Here is a 14889-nt window from a genome sequence, read left to right as displayed (position 1 = left end):
CGCTTTGCAGCCAATTAAGAACTTTTGAAACGTATTCGCTGCTGTAATGTGATAAACACGGCAGCTAATTTGTGCAGAATAAGGTGCCACAAACAGCAATGAAATAAATGACCAGATCATCTGTTTTAGTGATGTTGGTTGAGGGATAAACATTGTCCAGGACGCCGGGGAGAACTCCCCTGCTCTTCTTTGAACAGCACCATGGGATCTTTTACGTCCACCTGAGGGGGCAGACGGGGATTTAAAGTCTCCAGCCTTGCCGGTGGCCTGCACGGGGAGCCCTGGCTCCCCACCCAACTTCCTCAACTTGGGAAAAAAAAGAAACAAGAGGGACTGAAATAGCTGCCAAACAAGGTATCAAAGCACATGTTGTACCAGCCAGGAAGGTATTAATTCATGATTTAAAGCCAACAATGGCAGACTCTACTTGTTCTCCTTGAAAGCCACTTGAACAAATGTTTATAAATTATAAGATACATTTTACAGATACTAGAACAGTTGAATTGGAGTGTTACATACTGTGTTGTCCTGTTGAACTTTCGATGACAATGCTAGCTTCACTCTCTTGTTCCATAGTGTCACAGTAACATATTCCGACCTTTTTTAAAAATTATTCATTCTCGGGGTGTGGGCTTTGCTGGCAAGGCCGGCATTTACTGCCCATCCCCTAGTTGCCCTGAGAGTTTGATATAACCAAGTGGCTTGCTGGACCACTTCAGAGGGCAGTTAAGAATCAACCACGTTGTCACATATAAGAACATAAGAAATAGGAGCAGGAGTAGGCCAATCGGCCCCTCAAGCCTGCTCCGCCATTCAATAAGATCATGGCTGATCTGATCCTAACCTCAAATCTAAATTCGTGTCCAATTTCCTGCCCGCTCCCCGTAACCCCTAATTCCCTTTACTTCAAGGAAACTGTCTATTTCTCTTTTAAATTTATTTAATGATGTAGCTTCCACAGCTTCCTGGGGCAGCAAATTCCACAGACCTACCACCCTCTGAGTGAAGAAGTTTCTCCTCATCTCAGTTTTGAAAGAGCAGCCCCTTATTCTAAGATTATGCCCCCTAGTTCTAGTTTCACCCATCCTTGGGAACATCCTTACTGCATCCACCCGATCAAGCCCCTTCACAATCTTATATGTTTCAATAAGATCGCCTCTCATTCTTCTGAACTCCAATGAGTAGAGTCCCAATCTACTTAACCTCTCCTCATCCCCGGGATTAACCGAGTGAACCTTCTTTGTACTGCCTCGAGAGTAAGTATGTCTTTTCTTAAGTATGGAGACCAAAACTGTATGCAGTATTCCAGGTGCGGTCTCACCAATACCTTATATAACTGCAGCAATACCTCCCTGTTTTTATATTCTATCCCCCTAGCAATAAAAGCCAACATTCCGTTGGCCTTCTTGATCACCTGCTGCACCTGCATACTAACCTTTTGATTTTCTTGCACTAGGACCCCCAGATCCCTTTGTACTGCAGTACTTTCCAGTCTCTTGCCATCAAGATAATAACTTGCTCTCCGATTTTTCCTGCCATAGTGCATAACCTCACATTTTCCAATATTGTATTGCATCTGCCAAATCTCCGCCCACTCACCCAGCCTGTCTATATCCCCTTGTAGGTTTTTTATGTCCTCCTCACTCTCCACTTTCCCTCCCATCTTTGTATCATCTGCAAACTTTGATATGTTACACTCGGTCCCCTCCTCCAAATCGTTAATATAGATTGTAAAGAGTTGGGGACCCAGCACCGACCCCTGCGGAACACCACTGGCTACAGGTTGCCAGTCCGAGAATGCACCATTTATCCCAACTCTCTGCTTCCTGTTAGATAACCAATCCTCCACCCATGACAGAATATTACCCCCAATCCAGTGATTCTTTATCTTGAGCAATAATCTTTTATGTGGCACCTTGTCGAATGCCTTCTGGAAGTCCAAATACATTACGTCCACTGGTTCCCCTTTATCCACCCTGTACGTTATATCCTCAAAGAACTCAAGCAAATTTGTCAGACATGACTTCCCCTTTGTAAAGCCATGCTGACTTTGTCCTATTAAATTATGTTTATCCAAATGTTCTGCTACTGTCTCCTTAATAATAGACTCCAAAATTTTACCCACCACAGATGTTAAGCTAACTGGTCTATAATTTCCAGCCTTCTGCCTACTACCCTTTTTAAATAAGGGTAATACATTAGCAGTTTTCCAATCTGCCGGGACCTTTGCCGAGTCCAGAGAATTTTGGAAAATTATTACCAAAGCATCCACAATCCCTACTGCCACTTCCCTCAAGACCCTAGGATGTAAGCCATCAGGTCCAGGGGATTTATCCGCCTTGAGTCCCATTAATTTACTGAGTACCAATTCCTTAGTGATTTTAATCGTATTTAGCTCCTCCCCCCCTAGAGCCCCCTGTTTGTCCAGTGTTGGGATATTCTTAGTGTCCTCTACCGTAAAGACTGAAACAAAATATTTGTTCAGCATTTTTGCCATCTCCATGTTTCCCCCCATTAATTTCCCGGTCTCATCCTCTAAGGGACCTACGTTTGCCTTAGCCACCCTTTTTCTTTTTATATAACTGTAGAAACTCTTGCTATCTGTTTTTATATTTTTTGCTAATTCATTTTCATAATTTATCTTCCCTTTCTTAATCAATCCTTTAGTTACTTTTTGCTGTCTTTTGAAGACTTCCCAATCTTCTATCCTCCCACTAAGTTTGGCTACCTTATATGTCCTTGTTTTTAGTCAGATACTATCCTTAATTTCTTTACTTAGCCACGGATGGCTGTCATTTCTTTTACACCCTTTTTTCCTCAGTGGAATATATATTTTTTGAAAGTTGTAAAATAACTCCTTAAATGAACACCACTGCTCATGTACCGTCTTACCCTTTAATCTATTTTCCCAGTCCACTTTAATCAATTCCGCTCTCATACCATCATAGTCTCCTTTATTCAAGCTCAGTACGCTTGTTTGAGAACCAACCTTCGCACCCTCTAATTGGATATAGAATGTAACCATGTTATGGTCACTCATTCCAAGGGGATCCTTAACTAGGACATTATTAATTAATCCTGGCTCATTACACAGGACCAGGTCCAAGGTTGCTTGCCCCCTTGTTGGTTCAGTTACATACTGCTCAAGAAATCCATCCCTAATACACTCAATAAACTCTTCCTCAAGGCTACCCTGCCCAATTTGATTTGTCCAGTTAATATGATAGTTAAAATCCCCCATAATTATAGCTGTTCCCTTATTACATGCCCCGACTATTTCCTGATTAATACTTCTTCCAGCAGAGTTGCAACTATTAGGAGGCCTATATACTATGCCCACGAGTGTTTTTTGCCCCTTATTATTCCTTATCTCTACCCAAACTGTTTCATTATCCTGATCCTTTGTCCCAATATCTTTTCTCTGTATTACAGTGATTCCTTCCCTTATTAACATAGCCACCCCACCTCCCCTTCCTTCCTGCCTGTCCTTCCTGATTGTTAAATACCCTGGCATATTTAATTCCCAGTCGTTGTCACCCTGCAGCCATGTTTCTGTAATGGCCACAAGATCATACCCATACGTCGTTATTTGTGTCGTTAACTCGTCCATTTTGTTACGAATGCTACGTGCATTCAGATAAAGAACTTTCAAATATGTTTTGTGACACTTAGTTCCTGCTTTTTCCTTTTTTAACACTTTACCTTTTACTCCATACCTTCTGTCCCTTCCTGATACGCTTTCCTCTGTCTCCCTGCTCTGGTTCCCGACCCCCTGCCACAGCTTTGATGCTGGGTTAATCGCCTTATGCCTTCTAGTTTTCATTTTATCTGTCGTGCCTAAAGTACACTTTCTTTCCGCTGCTCTATGCTTTTCCCTTTCACTTGTTCTCGAACAACTGTTTGTATTATTTGTATTGTAGATTTCCCCTGGGTCTTCCCCTCTCTTGCTGCTCTCAACTTTATTCCCTTCTGACTCCCCGCTCAGGTTCCCATCCCCCTGCCACTCTCGTTTAAACCTTCCCCAACAGCACTAACAAACACCCCCGCGAGGACATTTGTCCCGGTCCTGCTCGGGTGTAACCCGTCACGCTTGTACAGGTCCCACCTTCCCCAGAACCGGTCCCAATGTCCCAGGAATCTAAATCCCTCCCTCCTACACCATCCCTGCAGCCACACATTCATCCTGTCTATTCTCCTGTTCCTATACTCACTAGCACATGGCACCGGTAGTAATCCTGAGATCACTACCTTTGAAGTCCTGCTTTTTAATTTATCTCCTAACTCCTTAAATTCACCTTGCAGAACCTCATCCCTTTTTTTACCTATGTCGTTGGTACCAATATGGACCACGGCTACTGGCTGTTCACCCTCCCCCTCCAGAATGCCCTGCAGCCGCTCCGTGACATCCTTGACCCTAGCACCAGGGAGGCAACATACCATCCTGGAGTCACGTTTGCGGCCGCAGAAACGCCTATCTGTTCCCCTTACAATGGAATCCCCTATCACTATAGCCCTGCCACTCTTCTTCCTCCCCTCCTGTGCAGCAGAGCCACCCGTGGTGCCCCGAACCTGGCTCTTGCTGCTTTCCCCTGATAAGCCATCTCCCCCAACAGTATCCAAAGCAGAATATCTGTTTGAGAGGGAGATTGCCCCAGGGGACTCCTGCTCTACCTGCCTAGTCCTTTTACTCTGCCTGGCGGTCACCCATTTCCTTTCTGCCTGCGTATTCTTTACCTGCGGTGTGACCACCTCACTGAACGTGCTATCCACGATAGTCTCTGCATCGCGGATGCTCCACAATGAGTGCACCCGCAGCTCCAGCTCCGAAAGACGGTTAGCCAGTAGCTGCAGCTGGACACACTTCCTGCACACATGGTCGCCAGGGACACTGGTAGTGTCCATGACTTCCCACATAGTGCAGGAGGAGCATATCACGGGTGCGAGCTGTGCTGCCATGACTTGCCTTAGACTCCGAGACTCTCTTCCCGCTCTAGGCCTCCCCTTTTATACTCTGCTCACCTTTCGGACTCTCCTGCCTCACCTGTGATGTTGCACAGTAGTTGCCTCTTGGTGCAGGTCTGCTGCTGCTTTTATTCCACAATCTCAGTCTTCTACGCTCAGGTCCACTGCCGCTCTGCGGGAAAAGTTAGGAAAAAGCAAGGCAAAGCAGCACCTCCTTCCCCCACTTACCGAACTCTCCGCACACTGTGTATCCGCACACCGTGCAGTTCGCACTGACAGGCCCCTGTATTTCTACAGTTGAGACTCAGATGAGTCAGGCCTGCCCCACCTTCAAGTACCAGTTGAATCTAGCTAACCAATTAACTTCTACAGTTGAGACTCAGATGAGTCAGGCCTGCCCCACCTTCAAGTACCAGTTGAATCTAGCTAACCAATTAACTAGCTACAGCAGCTCTCTGCTGAAGCCTGACAGAAACTTAAAAATTTAAACTTTTAAATTGACCTTAAGCAGTTGAAGCAATATGCACTAGATTTAAAGAGATTAACCCTTAAACTCCCACACTTACTGAACTCTCAGCACACTTTGTATCCGTCCCAAGGCACTTCACAGGAGTGATTATCAAACAAAATTTTGACACCGAGCCACATAAGGAGATATTAGGACACATGACCAAAAGCTTGGTCAAAGAGGTAGGTTTTAAGGAGCGTCTTAAAGGAGGAGAGAGAGGTAGAGAGGCGGAGAGATTTAGGGAGGGAATTCCAGAACTTAGGGCCTAACAGCTGAAGGCACGGCCGCCAATGGTGCAGCGAAGGAAAATCGTGGATGTGCAAGAAGCCAGAATTGGAGGAGTGCAGAGATCTTGGAGGGTTGTAGGGCTGGAGGAGGTTACAGAGATCGGGTGTTGTACACATCGGAATACCTAAACTTGGGGGAGGCCTGAAGGTCCCACAGAGGCTCCAGCTCCACGCAGGGCACAAGCTGAGGAGGAGGCAGCACAAATACTCCACTGTACTTTGTACCCGTCCCTTCCTACATTACCACCCATTCATACAAGACCACAGAGGGCAGCAGGGCAGTAAAACTGAAGTCTGCGCATGGGGTTTAACATAGATAAGGGTGTGTATACTCGTGTATATAACTGTACAGACTTAAAGTGATGTTAAGACTGTAGTACGGTATTGCATTGATCTGTGATATTGTAGCATACGTTATAAAGAAACTCCACGTGTTCGCTACTGCTAATTATGGCTCTTTCCATCATTTATTTTCCAATCTAATGAGGTCCCATTCTGTGAGTTACATGGCCTAGAGGGTACACCATTAAATTCACATTTTTTACCTCTTTAACTTATTAACTTTTACCTATTTTTTTACAGGATTAACCTTTAGCATGAGCTATAAACAGAACACATTATGAAAACCCCTGGGACTTGTGGGGAAATAAATCAAATCCCAAGGGTCTTGTGTGTACATATATATTTTTATATAAGTAATGCAACAATTATTTCTCAGGACAGTTATACAGAAAAAATTGCAGTAAAGTACGTTGAAACTTTTTTTTAAAAAAATGATCAAATCATACTTTGCATTCTTAATCAGTGAACAATGAAACCTAATTCACCCTTTCCAATCTAAAATAACAAAATTCAAACGATTACAGTAGTTTGGAGAGGTATTTCTGTTCCTGTCCCTTGTTTGTGCTCTGTTAAGAGTACAATAGAGGGTTGGCAGGAAGTTACAAGGCAAGCAATTTAATCAAGTGGTTCTAATGGCATTGTACACTGTAAAGCTGCTTCTAGTTTGCTGTTCAGCTGCTCACTCCTGTGGTGTTGACCTCCCATGGCTGGAAGCCACATTAACATAAGGCACAAGTCCCGGCCAGAATGGAGATGATTGGGTAATTCCCCCTTCAATCACGCAGGGAGACCGCACTGCTGTAAGTGACTGGGTTTGATTTTACGCACATAATTTGTATTATGTAACTATTCTCCACTCAATGCATTTTGCTGAGAAATAATCCTGCTTTTATTGGGAGACTTTGCTATAGTTTCAGTCATGAGTTCTGTTTGCTGTGGTACGTAGAGACTCTTTTTAAATGGACTCTGTTTGCTGTAAAATAGACTCTGTTTGCTGCAAGTCCCGTCCCGCCTCTAGCTCATTGGCTGAGGTAGTGGTGTCACTGTGTTATCATAAACCTATCGGACCTATCTTTAGACCGGGAGCAGGGATGACTTGTTTTCCTCTGTTGCCAGCCTGCAACTGCAACAGCGCATTTCAGTGACATCATGCCATGACATCACCGCGCAAATATTTCCCATTTACACTCCAAGTTTAGCGTCAGTGCAAAGCCAGAATAGTGTAAATGCACTGTTAAAACACACAAGTACCACCAGCTCTCTTTTTACACAAATGTAGACTGTGACCATATTTGATTAAAATTGTGGATGGTGAAAGAGAGGGAGGAGAAAATTGTGGCAGGACATTGTTCCTCACATGGTGACATCAACACACCTACTGAAAAATCAGTGCTGAAGTCTTTGGAAAGTTGGTGCCACCTATCTGCTCCTTACTGGTTTGTCTTGTCTTCGTTCTTACTCTTCAATCTTGGTGATGTCATGCACTCTAGCCCTACTTTGATGGACCAATTAAGGTCTAACAAATGCAAACAAGAATCAGCACAACAAGTGCCTCGTTTGGGGCACCCCTGATATAAGAAAGAAACACATGGTCCAATCAAACTAAAAGAAGCTCAACATGAGCAAAAACGTCCCAACAAGAGCACAGGGAACCCTCTCAACTAAATCATAGTGTTATCAGTGTCTGGACGATACTCTATACCCTGCTGTGCCCACCAGTCGCAAAAGGCCTCGAGCATACCGACAGACACCATATGTTCACTCTCCAAGGCCACCCGGGCATGGAGAATACCATGGAAGAGAGGCGGGCGGGCAGGACAACCCTCTGGGGTCCACGCCCCTCCTGGACCCGTAAATCACCGTCTTCGTTTCTCAGTAATAAAAGTTCTACTCTTCCAAACCGCTGCTGCCCGTATCCTAACTCGCACTAAGTCCCGTTCACCCATCTCCCCTATGCTCACTGACCTACATTGGCTCCCGGTCCAGTAACACCTCGATTTTAAAGTTCTCATCCTTGTTTTCAAATCCCCCCATGGCCTCGCCCCTCCCTATCTCTGTAACCTCCTCCTGCCCTATGAGATCTCTCCGCTCCTCCAATTCTGGCCTCTTGCGTATCCCTGATTTTTATCGCTCCACCGTTGGCGGCCGTGCCTTCAGCTGCCTAGGCTCTAAGCTCTAGAATTCCCTCCCTCAACCTCTCCGCCTCTCTCTCCTCCTTTAAGACATTCCTTAAAACCAGTCCTTAAAACCTACCTCTTTGACCAAGCTTTTGGTCACCTATCCTAATATCTCCTTATGTGGCTCGGTGTCAAATTTTGTCTGTTTACACTCCTGTGAAGCGCCTTGGGACGTTTTACTATGTTAAAGGCGCTATATATATGCAAGTTGTTGTTCCATTAGTAACCTGGAATATTAAAGGAGCTAACAAACGAGCAGGAGAATGGGAGAAGACTCGGTAGTCATTGTGGGAGAAACACACCAGTGCAGACCGGGTGGGCCAAAAGGCCCATTTCTGCGCTGCAGCATTCGATGAGTGAATCTTCACGATGAAATCATGATATCACCGCTCTGCGCATGCGTGCTGGCCAAAACATCAAGGCCAGCCCTTCATACATGCAGGACATTCGGAACATAGGAACAGGAGTAGGCCATTCAGCCCATTGAGCCTGTTCTGTCATTCAATTAGATCATGGCTGACCTGACTTACCTGCCTTAGTTCCGTAACCCTTAATACCCTTGCCTAATAAAAATCAATCAATCTCAGTTTTGAAATTTCAATTGACCCCCAGCATCAACAGCTTTTTTAGGGGGAAGAGTTCCAGATTCCCACCATCCTGTGTGTGAAGAAGTGCTTCCTGACATCACCCCTGAATGGCTTCGCTCTAATTTTAAGGTTGTGCCCCCTTGTTCTGGACTCCCACACCAGAGAAAATAATTTCTCTCTGTATACCCTATCAACTCCTTTAATCGTCTTAAACACCTCAATTAGATCACCCCTTAATCTTCTATACTCAAGGGAATACAAGCCTAGTCTATGCAACCTGTCCTCATAATTTAATCCTTTTAGCCCTGGTATCGTTCTGGTGAATTTGCACTTTGTTGGGAGCAACTTTGGTCACCCACAGTGATGTCCATTTGCAGGATGGCTTTAAATAGATACTGGAAAAGCAACTTAAGAGAGAAGCTTGAGTCACTTATAAAAAAAAATCTGCAGATGAAATTGGTGTCTCAAGTCATTCCTAGGCCAAAGTGATTTGTTATTATTCAGGTCTACTTAGAAACCAGCATTTTCACATGCCTTTGAGACTTACTAAATGCAAAATTTGCAATACTCGAGGAGCAAATTGCCCTGCAAGTGTAGAAATTAAGGGATTTGTCACCGGATATTGCATCTCACTGCACTAAATCACTTGCCTTTATTGCAACACTACTATTATTCTTTATAACGTGCTAAAACTGCATAAGGTGGACTGCAACAGACTGATGGGGTAAAGGCCCACTCTTTCAGTAGCTCTAATGGCCCTAAGCTAAAGGAGCTCGGTGTGTCTCATTTCAGGTCCAAGTGAGCATTGGGTGACAGTAACCTAGCAGTTATAGTACTGGACTAGTTAATTCCTAGAGGTTGTGAGTTCAAATCCCACTGTGGTAAATTAGGAAACTGAATTCAGTAAATCTGATAATTTGTGGGCTAGCACCAGGTAAAATGACTATGAAAAGCTGCCAGATTGTTCTAAAAATGCAACTGGTTTATTAATGTCATTCAGGGAAGGAAACCTGTCACCGTTACCTGGTCTGGCCTACACATGACTCCAGTACCGCACCACATGGTAGACTCTTAATGACCTCAAGGCAGTTAGGGATTGGCAATAAATATGGCATCGCCCACATCCAGAGAACAAATGTTTTCTTAAAGAACAGCACAAACTGCATCTTATCCACTAATCAAGGAAATCGCATGGATATTTGCTGTGGGAAACAGAAATTTTCAAATTAACGAAGTAAGAAGGTTGGAATTAATGCACAGTGTTGGGATAAAAGTAGAGGGAGCCTTACTCTGCACCTTGGCCATGGTATACCAGACCTGGAGAAGCTCAATGCTAATACTGTATGAAGAAAGATGTAAAAATATTCCGTCATTCACCTACACCAAAATACCCCACCCTTCCCTGCCAGAAAAAAAACATTTTTTTACTGTGCATTGAGTATCGTGATGTGTTTATGAAATAGGTGAAAGAATTGACAGGCCTGTAATGCATGTAGAATCTGAGGTTCTATGGCATCAGACATCTGTTTCTATAGTTAATAGTTCTAGCAGAATCTATGTATTTACACACACACACTGCATTAACAGATGAAATTCTGCACACGTACTCTGTATCTGCCTCACATCAGCACTGATTTCATATTCCAAATACAACCCACATAAACCACCGTACGTTAAAACAAAATCTTAATGCCTTCACTTCCGACTGAAAAAGAAAAATCACTTCCACCAAATTTAAAGCAAAAAAATATGTGCAACAAATAACTTTCCCTGCTGCCATTTTAAAAGTGTGTCTCCGGCACCAACTGTAAGCTTTCGTACAAACGAGCACAAAATATTAAACCTGGCGCTTTGTGGAGTCCTCGAGCGTAACTTTGGAGGACCTCGGGCAGCCAGAGTGTTCGGGCCATGTCATGTCGTAAATCATAATTTTGAGGTTAAAAAGAAAGTAATAGATCGAAAATGATTCATTTAACCTTTATTTAACGCAGCTTGCTAAATCTACAACCTAATTAATCAAAGCTGCTGCAAGCACAAATTCTTTGGCTAACTGTCCGTTCAGGAGCAATTTCTTTGGCACTGAGAAACTGGCTCGGTTGCCTGGAATAAGGCCATCAACAACAATATAAATAAACAATCACCTGCGTTTACTCATTCAATCTCTTACAATTTCAACCACATATTTAGCCATAGAATAACACTGGATTTAAGAAAGGCTTCTCTCACTCGTTATGGTAATATTTTCTCAAACACATTCCCCACCGACAGATTTCTTCATGCCAGTAAATTGCCCAGTTCAGAACTTAGCAGATATTGTTAGTCGAAATATCAATAAAATAAACTTGACTTAACTGCTTGCCCTTTTTATTAAATGTATCTACTGTAATCACATTTCCAAGGCTTCAGCTCAAGTTATTTTTATAGGTAGAAAGGGTTCATTAATGGCTATGAGTCACAATTCAAGCATTAAAGCAATTGAAAGGGGACGGATAGATAAGCTAAATCAGGCAATTGGGTCAGGAAAGTCAGGAGATTTTTTTTTAAAAAGCTACTGGGAAGAGTTTTGCGAGATATCAAATGGAACAATAATTACTTGATTGTATGTTAGTCCCAGAGGGGGAGAAACATCATTTTTTCAGTCATAGAGATTTAACTTTTTAACCTAATATACATGTCTCGTTTCTCAGGTTGGTTCTCTTGTTGATTTAAGCCACCAGGGTTATCTTCATGAATTCTCTCTTCCTGTGAAGAATTCTGTGGGGACAATGATGTTGCTACAGACTCGGGGCCCCGACATGAAAACCTGATCCCCAACATTATTTATTTATTTTTTAAACTTCAGAAGTAAGAACGGAGTAGGATTCTACACAGGAAGTAGGAGTCCTCAATTACATCGTTTTTCCTGCAAGAACTAAGGTAAATTAAATTAAACAGTCGAAATAAGTTAACACTGAGTACTGTGGATCAAGAAACATTCACAGCAATTAAAAGAAGGGAAGAGTGAGTAATATAATGACTTCACCACTGGGATTTCACTCAGGCTGTGGGAAGAGAACTCCTAATTTCACACAAGCAAAATATTTAACGAATACAAATAGAAGCCTGTTTAAAAAAAGCATGGAACTCCTTCAGTCTTCCATTCATCCTACTTTCTACGGGTTTTTAAAACCCAATGAATACTTTTTTGATTTATGTTATCTTTTCTATGAGTCAGGAGGTTGTGGGTTCAAGTCCCACTCCAGAGACTCGAGCACATAATCCAGGCTGACACTTCAGTGCAGTACTGAGGGAGTGCTGCACTGTCGGAGGTGCCGTCCTTCGGATGAGGCGTTAAACTGAGGCCCCGTCTGCCCTCTCAGGTGAACGTAAAAGATCCCAATGGGACTATTTCGAAGAAGAGCAGGGGAGTTCTCCCCGGTGTCCTGGCCAATATTTATCCCTCGACTTAAAACGGATTATCTGGTCATTATCCCATTGCTGTTTGAGGGACCTTGCTGTCGACCAATTGGCTGCCCCGTTTCCTACATTACAACAGTGGCCACACTTCAAAAAAGAAGTACTTCATTGGCTGTAAAGCGCTTTGGGACGTCCTGAGGTCACGATAGGCGCTATATAAATGCAAGTCTTTCTTTTTGTTGGTATCGAATTAGGAGCAGTTTTGTGCTGTGGATCAGCGTGCGTGACAAGGCCCCTTTCATTTACCTCTATTCCAACTAAGATTCCACACATCACATGACCCGGTTCAGCAAAGAGGACAAGGGAGTGAATTTAAATGTTTCTGCTCCGACAGCACCAGCTGGATGTAGTATTCAGTCCCGCTTGGGCTTACTGTATGTTTCAGTTTTACTTCTACCCTCCTGTCTCTTGGACTTTTTGCTGCAATGTATGAGGAGCTGCTCCACAGTTCTGTATTATGACAGTAATTTGGGAGACCGAGAGATTATCACTCAGCTATAACCAAGTAATGTACTTCCCTTTCTGCATCTCAAGAATATAAAAGCATCACTGTGAAATATTCTCCTAAGAAAAAAGTGGCCAAGAGTGTGTGTTATAGTGCACTCAGTGTGTAATGCCAGGAGCAATATTTTCACACCTAGCGTTGGAAAATTACACCCATTTCTTTACTGCATCCTTTGTCTCCTTTTAGCTACCAGGACTTGAACAGGGTTACGTTCAGTCTAATGAATGTTTACATTAACTCCATCCCGTTATGTTGACTTGGGAGTGCCGGATTAAATCACGTGCTATGGCTGCTGATGCAGAACAGGCCCTGGCTTGTAGCTCCTGCACCACAGAGCCCTGGCTTATAGCTGCTGCACAACAGGGCCCTGGTTTATAGCTCCTGCACCACAGACCCCTGGCTTATAGCTGTTGCACAACATGGCCCTGGCTTATAGCTGCTGCACAACAGGGCCCTGGCTTGTAGCTCCTGCACCACAGGCCCTGGCTTGTAGCTCCTACACACAGAGCCTGGCTTGTAGCTTCTGCACCACAGGGCCCTGGCTTGTAGCTGCTGCTGTAATGGATGGCTCCAACTTAAATTTAAAAAAATAAAATAAAGTAAATTAACTTTTTTTTAAATGTACTGTCTATTGTAATTGGCTCCATGTGCATCCTGTGGTTGCACCCAATGTTCCCAACATCTGTAGTAATTGCATTAGAATTAGATTCTAGATCACGATTGTCTGTCCATTAGTGTACAGTGTAAACATTGTGAAATAATTAAATTAACTTCCTTAAAGGGGGGGACGGGGGAAATGTCCCTGATTAAAATACTCATGTATTTTATAGAAGCAAATAATGTATTACTTACTAAAAATGTTCCTTTAATGTTTTAAAAAAGGATGTCAATTTTAATATCTACAGGAAGGCCATGGAGTTGAATCTCCCTCCCTTGCTATGACGCTCTGTGGTGACATCAACAGGGAATGCCCCGCCTTTCCCAAAGAGGCTCCAGTGAAAACAGCAAGCCCGAGGCCTGTGGACCCCAGGAAATCAGGCCCTCGGCTGGAGAATCAGTCAACATATTTTACATAGAATGTACAGCACAGAAACAGGCCATTCGGCCCAACAGGTCTATGCCGGTGTTTATACTCCACTTGAGCCTCCTTCCACCCTTCTTCATCTAACCCGATCAACATATCCTTCTATTCCTTTCTCCCTCACGTGTTTATCTAGCTTCCCCTTAAATGCATCTGCTCGGGGGTCGCGTAACTATTTATAAATATTTTATGAGGCTTAGCCTCTTATTTTTCTGTTTAATAAGTTCCACTACTTGACATAAATTTTACTTCAGATTGCTACTTGTTTTTTTTGTACACACAAGGCTGACTTCCTGGCTCTCAACTCCCCCAGGCTCTCAACTCCCCCTCTCTCAATCCCAGTTTCTCTCTCAAACCCCCCCTCAACCTTCTTGTGCTCTCAAACCCCTCTCTCAATCCTCCATCTCTCCCGCTCCCTCTGTTTCTCTCAATGAAGCTTAGTTTGCTTTCAAATTTTAACTTTAAAAAAATTAAAAATTATAATGAGGAAATGAACGACTTGCCTCTATTTGTATCTTTCTCTCCGTCTCTCTCCCTCTGTCTCATGTATTAGAAATTAGAACCTCTATCTCACGTATGTAAGCTATTAGCATTAATCTTTTCTAACAATCAACAAAAATAGATTGCAATATTCAATTAGCTTCAAAATTCAAATGGTGTTTTTTAAAAATTGAACAAAGACACACTCTCTCTCTCTCCCCCAGCTTAATACATTTTCTGAAGTTCATAGAACACAAAACAAATGCTACCAACAAGTATGTGATTAGTACACTGTTTTTTTCCTCACACTCATTGACGCTACTCTTTTGGGGAAAAAAAAACTCAATATAAATTGCACCTCAATCAAACTTGTGAAGTCTTCCTGTTTTTATAAAAAGTATTTGAAGATAAGGTACGGAGCAGAAAGTTGAGGAATCTGCAGAAAAATATTGCATCAGTGCAGCTAACTGCATGGTACTGATACTTCCTGGGAAATCGATATCC

General features: G+C 43.1%; 1 long non-coding RNA gene across 1 annotated transcript in view; it reads left to right on the top strand.

Annotated features, from left to right (window-relative positions):
* Window positions 1–14396, top strand: part of LOC137300436 (uncharacterized) — a 32403-nt gene extending 18007 nt beyond the window's left edge. Inside the window, exons 2-3 of the long non-coding RNA XR_010958088.1 lie at window positions 11551–11779; window positions 13730–14396. This is a non-coding gene — a long non-coding RNA (uncharacterized lncRNA). The remainder of the gene's footprint in view (window positions 1–11550; window positions 11780–13729) is intronic.
* The last annotated feature ends 493 nt before the right edge of the window (window positions 14397–14889 follow it).

Source organism: Heptranchias perlo, chromosome 31, assembly GCF_035084215.1.
Source record: "Heptranchias perlo isolate sHepPer1 chromosome 31, sHepPer1.hap1, whole genome shotgun sequence".
In the NCBI taxonomy this organism is placed as follows: domain Eukaryota; kingdom Metazoa; phylum Chordata; class Chondrichthyes; order Hexanchiformes; family Hexanchidae; genus Heptranchias; species Heptranchias perlo.
Note: the sequence above shows the minus strand (reverse complement) of the source record. Positions and strands in the feature narration are given on the sequence as shown.